Source organism: Perognathus longimembris, chromosome 1 (assembly GCF_023159225.1).
Source record: "Perognathus longimembris pacificus isolate PPM17 chromosome 1, ASM2315922v1, whole genome shotgun sequence".
Taxonomy (NCBI): domain Eukaryota; kingdom Metazoa; phylum Chordata; class Mammalia; order Rodentia; family Heteromyidae; genus Perognathus; species Perognathus longimembris.
Window position 1 is genome coordinate 151,735,306 of NC_063161.1, and position 10,116 is coordinate 151,745,421.

Consider the following 10,116-nt stretch of genomic DNA (forward strand, 5'->3'; position numbering starts at 1 on the left):
AGAAAGAAAGAAATTCAGAGCGAAACTATTTTCTCTCTGAATAAGTCTTCTACTCTAAGAGAACAGATTGCAATGTGGAAGCAGGGGAGGTAAGTGCACATGCACACATGTACACCCTACCCATGTCTAAGCACATGCACATATGAAGACACACATGCACACAGGTGTACAACATATATGCACTCAACTATGACCACGGATGAACAACTTGCTCCATCTCAAATATCTCTTTTACACCTAATAATTGCAGCTACTTTTGGGTACTTTCATCTGTGCCAGACATTAAAATACGAAGTATTTTATAATCATGATGTCATTTTTTTTCATAGTAACCCTAGTAGGCAACATCTATTTTGGTGCCTGTTTTACTGATAGAGAAACTGAAGTTCAGAAAGATCATGGAATATGTTTAGCAAGGGGAGCATGTGACAAGATGGGTTTTGGTACCAAAGACAAAAACCCACAGCCAGATTTGTCTGATCATCAGAATTCACACTCTTGCTTTTTAAGGCTATTTACATGATTGTGCCTACCCTTTACATGTGTGCAAGCATATACATGCATAACCACACACCAGATTCTGTCAAAAACTTGGACTTGACTTCTGGCTTATGGGCAAAGTGGGAATAGCAATAGGCTCTCTTTTTCTCTTCCCCTTCTCCTTTCAGTGCTTAAGGGCATGTAGAAGTCAATATACTGTGTGTGTATGATGCTTCATACAAATGAGTGCAGAGGTCTCTAGGAAAAGCAAAACACATGAAGATTGTACTGGCTTTGCAAAACTCCATAGGCAAGAAGGGTAGAGAAGCCTTGAGCTGAAACTAAAGAGCAGGTGAAACCTGAATGGATTCAGAGGACAGAAGAAAGTATCTTGCTAGAGAGATGACTGCCATACTTCAGAGGTCCATAAGCTGCTGTACTTCCATGAGGAGGAATGAAATGCATGTACTCACTGTGGGATAATAATAACAGTAATAATAAAACCACTATTATTAGGTATTCATGTGCCAAATACTCTTTTTTTTAAAAAAATGTTTTTTGTTTATTTGTTTTGTTTTTGTTGCCAGTCCTGGGGTGTGGACTCAGGGCCTGAGCACTGTCACTGGCTTCTTTTTGCTCAAGGCTAGCACTCTACCTCTTGAGCCACAGCACCACTTCTGGCTTTTTTCTATATATGTGGTGCTGGAATCGAACCCAGGGCTTCATGTATACGAGGCAAGCACTTTACCAGTAGGTCATATTCCCAGCCCCCCAAATACTCTTTACAAGCATTATTCTTTTAATCCTCATAGCAGCCCTACACAGAGCTTATGTTGCCATCCTTGTTTTATAATTAGCAAACAACCCTGCAGAAGCCCCTATTTCTGAGTGCTTTGGCACTCAGATTCCACACCCTAACTTTTACCATCTATGCATTTCTGCTCTTGAATTCTTACTTCATTGTCCACAGAAATACAACTAGACTACAAGGCACTAAACTCAGTGGTGAATCACAAAAACTGGGGCCAGACTTCCTGGGTACCAGCGTTGACTTATTACTTGGATAATCCTGGACAAGTTTAGTCATTTGCTCAGCTTCAGTTTCCTTATCTGTGAGGTGGGGATGATAACAGAACCCACTTCACTTACTATTCCGGACTGAAAATTAGGCAAATAATCCATTTAAAAGAGCTCTGAAGTGCTGGGCATTAGTAGCTCATGCCTGCAATCCTAGCTACTAGGGAAGCTGAGATCTGAGGATCAAGGTTCAAAGCCAACCTGGGCAGAAAAATTCATCAGATTCTTATTTCCAACTCACTACCAAAAACTCCAGACACAGAGCTGTGGCTCAAGTGATTGAGTGATAACCTTGAGTGAAAAAACTAAGGGATAGCATTCAGGCCTTGAGTTTAGCTCTAGTACAGGCACAAACAACCACAAAAAGCCCAAACCAAACAAAAAAAAAAGCCACCAATACAAAAACAAGAACTTCGAGGAGTGCCTAATACAGAATAAGCAACCAACAAAACTAGCTATCATCATAGCAAATTTTCTGGTTATTATTCTACTGGATGCTGCAATGTTTATGGCATAAGGCAGGACACCAATTAATAGGATAACAACAGCAGTAGCAACAACAACAACAAATTCTTCCAGATAACTTAAAGGAACCTGCAGACACCCATTATTCCAATCGAAGGCTTGGCCCTGACTTGAAAAAGAACAAGAAATGCAATCATTTTGAGTGGACATCTCTCTTCTAACAACTGCAGGCTCCAGCGGCATAAATAAAGTCCAGATTGGCAAAACCTGAATTAGCACATTAAGTCTGTTCTGCCAGGTTACTCTATTTCTTCCTGTGGAAGACCAAGGGCAGGTCACTTGGCCTCTTACAGCCTCAGTTTCCTTATTTGCAAAATGGGATAACAATATTTACTCATTAAGTGTAGAATGACAACTAGATGTACATTAAAAATGTGTAGTTTTTTTCTAGTTGTTGATCTCATTCTCAAGTTGGATTTAGGAACCCACAGGTATAATGTCACCTAGTTCACACTTTCAGTTCTTCCTTTGGCCATATGGTCATCTGGTTCTCTGAGATGGATTTTTGCCACCCTCCCCCACCTGAGTCTCTGTCTAAGGTTTGGGATTGAAAAGAGGATTCATTAGTAACTGGATAATTCTGTGGGAGACCCCCAGCAGCGGTTCCACCCCCGCCGGGGAGTAATTCTAGGAAGGTAATGTGAGCTGGGAGAGACTGGAGACCCAGCTTCACATTTATTTACTCTGACAGCTAAATTGGTGAGCAAGGGGGAAATCAGATGAAAGCCATTTCAGAATAAATACTAAATACAAAATTTAAACATTCGGATTGTGACAAATGGAGAGGGGGAAAATGGGATGAGACATAGGCAGTATGCCCTTCCCAGAGTCCTGGACCCTGTTCTCACCTTCGTAGACATTTCCTGTTTGAGGAAAGGGGATAGGATGGGGTACAAACATCATGACCCTAAGCCAGCAATTTACCTCTCCTGGTCACCGTATTCCTGGATCCTTTCAGATCGCAGGGGAAGCATTAGAAAGAGCTTTGGAGTCCAGGAGACCTGAGGTCAAGTCTTAGCCCAGCCACTTTCTGGCTGAGTGAACTTGGAAAAGTCAACTATGGAAGCAATATCAACCTCAGAGAAGTCAACATCAAAGAGTTTTTTTTTTTTTTAAATCTGGGTGTTGGTGGCAACTCTTGTTTGTAATCCTAGCTACTTAGGACATAGATCTGAGGACCAAGGTTCAAAACCAGCCCAGGAAGAAAAAGTCTGTGAGACTCTTATCTCCAGTTAACCACAAAAAGTTGGAAGTAGAGCTGTGGCTCAAGAGGTAGAACACCAGCCTTAGTGAAAAAGCTAAAGGGCAGTGATCAGGCCCTGTGTTCAAGCCCTAGTATAACACACACACACACACACACACACACACACACACACACACACAACCAAAACAAAAGTATCATGCAAATGTGTACAACTATAGTCACCCCAAATTTTCTTCCAGTTTGGACATCTACTGAGTAAATTCAGATCAGTAGACAGTTATGAAGCATGGAACTGCATATTAAGTTCATAGCATGCAAGAAAACACAGAAGCAGCTGTCCCGATTCCTGCCTATGAGGAGCCCACAGTCTAGAGAGAGAGAACCACCAGATACATTGGGATGTGATAGGAGAGTGACAAGGAGTGTTGTGAGAGCAAGAAGAAGAAGAGCAAGAAGAAGGAAGAGCCTCTTAATCTGGTCCACAGGTAGAAAACCAGGAAAGGCACCCTAGAGAAGGTGACCTTTCAGAAAAGTCCTAGAGGATGAGTCATGAAAGGAAGGAAGGGGAAGGAGTTGGGTCAGTATGAAGAGGCAGTGTTGGCTGAAGCCATGGCAGGATGAGGAGGTAGATAAAAGCCAGAGGATGGAGGGCTGAGTGCCAAGTTGAGGAATTGGAATCTTGAAAACTTGATGTACAAGCCAGCATCCTGCCCCTGCAGATGAGCATAACATGGTGTTAAGGAATCCGGTAGCCTGACTCTTACACATTGGCTGTAGGCTCTATGATAAGTGACACATTGTGAAGCTTTCATTTTCTTGTCATAAAATTGGCATTATCAGAGAACCCATTTACTACTGTTGGGATGGTTCCAAGAGACCAAGATGCATCTTTAAGTTAAGACCTTGGCACTGACCCAGTATCCGGTAAATACTTAGTCACCCAGAGCCATTGTTATCACTAAGAAGAGGATGTAATACATACACAGAAGGCACTAGCTAAGTGGGGAGTCCCAAGGGCTAGATTCTCCCTTCCCTGAGAGTTCTGCAATGACCACATGATTCACAACATACGTTTCCCATGCCTATTTTTTTCTCTGCAAGCAGTGGGTAGATAAGATTTAAGATGAACTAGACTGGATAGCATGCTAAGGAATTTCAGCTTCAAAGCATATACTGTGAAAGGCCATCAAAGGCCCTTAAGCATGACATTGTTATAGTCAAATTGGGGGTTTGGAAAGATGACCTAGACAGTTAGTTGGCTTGTACATAGACTTCAAGGGCAGTGAGTAAGGACTGAGTCCTGCAGGTACTGCAAGCATCTAGAGACCAGTTGATGAAGCAGCTGCCAGGGCAAGGAGGATGAAAAGAAGAACTATAATTAAGAGTTAATTATGTATCATGCCATTTTTATATAGGACCATGTACTATAAATAACCTATATAGAGTTAAACAGATATGACATCATCTCCTAAGTAATTGACTTTACTTAGTAAGATTATTTACGATGTTACAGTCTTATGTTTCATGTGTCATGTATTTGTATATATATTTTATATAATTATATGTGATTCTATCAAACAATGTATTATATATTTGTACATATTGTTTGTACTTTTTGATGTTATATGATTCTATGGACTCATAGACTATGTATTTGTATATGTGCATATATTATATAATTATTCACAATATAAATTATATAATTAATATATATTAGATATTATATAATTGCATATAATTTTTATATATTATATATAATTATATATTACATTCTTATTTATTGGCAGTTGGTGTTTGAACTCAGGGCTTTGTGCTTGTAGGCAGGTGTTGTACCACTGAGCCAGCCCTCAGCCCTTTTTTACTCTCTTTTCTGAATAGGGTCTCTTATTTTTTCTTATGCCTGGCCTTGGATGACAGTCTTCTTTCCTATTCTTCTAGCATTGCTGGTATCACAGGCTCATGCTGCCATGTCCAGCATGTAAAATGAAATTTCACTAAATTTTTGCCAACATCGGGCTCAAACTTTGACCCTTCTGACCACTAAGTCTCAAGGAATGGGAAATGTCATAGGGACCTTGCATATTTCTAAATTTAATTTAATTTTTCTCCATTAGGTTGTTGCCAAAGACATGGAACAAATCAGCAGTTGGGGAGGGGCAGAGGTGAATCAATAAACTCAGTTTGGCTCAATGTACCAGGGGAATACTGAGGGAGAGAAGCCCAGCAGTGAATTGCCACAGAAATCTGTGTCTGCGAAGTAAGGGTGGGACTGGTAAGAGGACTGGTCATGCCAGCATGGGGAATGACAGATGGATCCATGAAAGGTGATGAGATTTCACAGCACCAGGATTTACTCGTCTAGGGAAAGAGAGACTTGTCTACTATCAGTAAGGTAGTTCATTTTAATTTTCAGTGAGGATCATTTTTTAAACTGATAAAACATATGATTTTTATCTGATAAGTACTGAAGCAGAACCAGTTTTGTTGTTTTGTTTTGTTTTGGTCAGTCACAAGGCTTGAACTCAAGGCCGGGGACCTGTCTCTAAGCTCTTTCGCTCAAGGGTAATGTTCTATCACTGAATCGTGGTTCCACTTCAGTCTTTGGATGGTTAATTGGAGATAAGAGTTTCACAGACTTTCCTGATCAGGCTGGCTTTGAACCACCATCCTCAGATTTCAGCCTCCTGAGTAGCTAGGATTAAAGGCATGAGACACCACCTGGCTAGAACTAGGTAATTTAAGAAGCAGAGAGGTAACAAATGCCCTGGATTAGCTCCTGTGGATGGGTAAGAAGACATTGGTTAGAGAAGTGGTAGGGTAGATTTGAGTGAATAGAAAAGACTTTCTAGGGTTTCCTTCCCTTCCCTTCCCTCCCTCCCTCCCTCCCTCCCTCCTCTTCCTTCCTTCCTTCCTTCCTTTCCTTCCTTCCTTCCTTCCTTCCTTCTTTCTTTTCTTTTCTTTTCTTTTCTTTTCTTTTCTTTTCTTTTCTTTCTTTCTTTCTTTCTTTCTTTCTTTCTTTCTTTCTTTCTTTCTTTCTTTCTTTCTTTTTCTTTCTTTCTTTCTTTCTTTCTTTCTTTCTTTCTTTCTTTCTTTCTTTCTTTCTTTCTTTCTTTCTTCCTTCCTTCCTTCCTTCCTTCCTTCCTTCCTTCCTTCCAGTACTGGTGCTTGAACTTAGGGCCTGGGCACCATCCCTGAACCTCTTGATGCTCATGATTAGCACTCTGTCACTTGAGCCACAGTGCCACATCTGCCTTTTTCTAGGTAGTTTATTGGAGATAAGAACTCACAGACTTTTCTGCCCAGGCTGGCTTCAAACCATGATCCTCAGATCTCAGCCTACTGAGTAGCTAGGATTACAGGTGTGAGCCACAGGCGCCCAGCTAAAGTATATATATCTGTAGCATCCATATCTATCTATCTATCTATCTATCTATCTATCTATCTATCTATCTATCTATCTATCTATCTATCTGTCTGTCTGTCTGTCTGTCTGTCTATCTAAGTCGTTATTATTGTTGGTGTTGTTGATGGTGGTGGCATTTTTTTTCCCTTGGGGTGGCAGTAAAGAGAGGGCACAGAAAGGAAGGGAGGAAGGGTGAACAAATGCAGTCATGTTATTCAGTATACATCATGTGGAAAATGACCTATGTAACTTGTGGGCAGGGATGGGAGGGGGAAGCTAGGGGAAAGTAAAGGAAGGGGTGACATTCTCCAAAAATATAAATGTATTCATTATCTGACTTACGAAAAAGTATCCCCTCTGTACAACACCTTAGTCATAAAATTATTTTTCAAAAAAGCCTTTTTAGGAAGAAGGAACATCTTTTATTAAGACAGGAGTATTTGGAGGTGTTCTTATGTCCAGGTTAGACACCAGTTTATTCTGGTCAGAGAAATGAACGTCACAGCAGATTGTAGGTCTCCTACTCTTGATGTATCCTGTAGGTATCGCTCACCTCTGGGCTTTATTCATTCTCCAATGCTTTTCACAACTCATTGGCCTAGCTTATGTTCACAATCCAGTTCAGATGCAGCTTCTCGGGAAAATCATTACACCCTCGCCTCTGTCCTCAGCTGAATCAGGATGGCGTGTGACAGTACCACATGCCACATGGGCCACACCTTGCTTGCCTGCTAGGCTTAGTCTATGTGGTGGAAAGAGTGTGGTGAGGTCACTTTGGTGAGGTCACTCACTAGAAAGTTTCTCAGGGGAGGATGGCTAAATTTTATATCTAGCTTAGGAAGGATATACTAATCAATCAATCAAATAAAATACCAGGCTGTATAGTCAGCAATTGGGATTGACAAGTAAGACTGAATAATAAGGAAAGATAAAGATTGGTGCCCTGGGATAGATTCTTTCACGCCTGTTTTATTTGTTTTTAAGTCTGGGATTCAAACCTCTCTCTACTGATCACTAAGGAGAGCCTGCCTGAGAATGAAACAAACAAAGCCAGCGGGAGATACAATTAAGGGATAGTCAAGACTCCTGACCATATCATTGGAACACCTGGACTTTTCAGTTACATGAGCCAATAAAATTTCTATTCTGGGGGTGGGGGGGTGGGAATATAGTCTAGTGGCAGAGTGCTCGCCTTGCATGCATGAAGCCCTAGGTTCGATTCCTCAGCATCACAAAAAACAGAAAAGCCGGAAGTGGCACTGTGGCTCAAGTGGTAGAGTGCTAGCCTTGAGCAAAAAGAAAGCCAGGGATGGTGCTCACGCCCTGCATATAAGCCCTAGGACTGGCAAAACAAAAACAAAAACAAAAACAAAACTACCTAACACGGTTGGAATTTTTTGTCACTTATGTTGAAAGAGTCCTGATGAACTGTTTGCACATTACATCAGCCACTTGGCATATCTGATGCCGAAGCTTTGGCTTTGCCACTATGGCTGGGATAGCCAATTCTGCCCCCTCGATATGGTAAGGGACTAGATAGGTGGATAGAGAGCTGACAGCACCTGGTATACATCATACCGTTGCCTGTTGCTATTATTTTCGGCAGCACCACCAGAATTTTGGATATCACAGAAGCTTAGAAAAAGATTTCAGTAATGGAATACCCTGGAGCAGAACAGGGGCTGGCAAGCTTTTCTATAGACAGATTGTCTGTATTTTAGGCCTCATGGAGTGTAGTTTCTGTTGCAACTACTGTTACAGTATGAAAGCAACCAGAGGCAGTATCTGTGTGTAAATATGTTCCAAAGGTTTCTCTATAGACTCTGAAATTTGAAATTCCTGTCATTTTAATGTGTCATAAAACAGTATTCTTGAAATCTCCCTCAACTACTTGAAAATTTACAAGGTCACAGGCTTTTATACGGAGAGTATAAAAGTTTGCTGAAGCTATGTAACTGAGTTAGGTGTTTGTAGGCCAGGGTTCTGCCTAAAGCTTTCCCATTGTGCTTGCTGTTACTATAATGAAAATATCCAAGGCAAGCTATTTTATAAAGAAATAAAGGTTTTAGCTGAGTGTTATGGTGCACGGCAATTATCCCAGGTTGAGGCAGAATTTTGAGTTCAAGGGCAGCCTGGGTTACAAAGTGAGATCTTTCTCAGATTTAAAAGAGGGCAGAGGAGGGGGGTTCAGCAGAGGTTGAGGGGCTGTATCTAGTGGCAGCCTTCTTGCTGACAAAGACCCAACAGAGCATTTCATGGTGAGAATTAAGTAAGTGTCTATGTCCCCTGGTCTCATTTCCTCTTCTAATAAAGCTCTACCTTGATAAACTTATCTAATTCTAATCACCTCCAGAAGCCTTCCTCACACCAAATGTGTTTACATTTCTACTTCCCAGAGGGATTTAAATTTCAAAACATGAAAAACTGATGTATCCAAACCAACAATACTCATTAGTCAGGTGATCCTGACCACAGGATCTCTCTCTAGGTTGCTATTTTTCTATCTAGACAGCGAAGGAGCTTTGAAGAATGATCTTACAAGTCCTTCAGCCTCAAATCACAGTATCCTGATATTTCATTCTGCAAAGTTACTGGGTGAGCATTACATACCAGTCAAGTTTTTGATTGTGGTGACACAGCTTCAACAGTTTCTTCCTCATGTTAAGATTTAGAAAATCAAGTTAAAATCTGGAAAGTGGAAGGGCTGTGATTTTAAAGAGAGGTCAAGGACAGCTTTTCAATTACGGACATTTGAACAGAGATATGAGCCAGAAGGGAGTGGGCACTGTGGTAAGAGAACTCCAGGCAATGGCAGCAGCAGGTGCTGGCAGCTGCTAAGGTTGGAGCTGTGTTAAAGGAGAACAGAGAAGACTGCAGTCAGACAGAGAGTCAAGGAGTCATTTATGGGCTTTGAGCTATGTGGATTATATTGTTGACGTGGTGGAAAGCCATTGAGAAAATATTATTTTAAAAAGAGATGGAGACCTGTTATGATGCCCAGGGTGGCTTTGAATTCCTGCATTCAGGTGATTGATCCTGTTTCTGCCTCCCTGAGACTATAGATGTATCACACTGCAAATGGTTTGGTAAACTGGCTGGGGTGGGGGGCGGAGGGAGATAATTAAGAAGATATTGTAACAGTCCAGGCAAGAGATGACAGTAGCTAGAACAAAAGTGGTAAGAAGTAGTTGGATTCAACAGGTATTTTGAAAGCAACTGACAAGAACAGGACAGAAGCAAGAGACAAAGAAAAATCAAGAATATGCTAGGGGAAAATAATAATTTAGAAATCGAATTATTACACACAAGAAATGATGAACAATTTACAGGGCAAGACTCAATCCTGTTCCTTTACATAGTAGCTTGAAAAGACAGAAATACTGTGGTTATGGACACTCGTTTTACCAAACTGGGGGCACTAATGTAT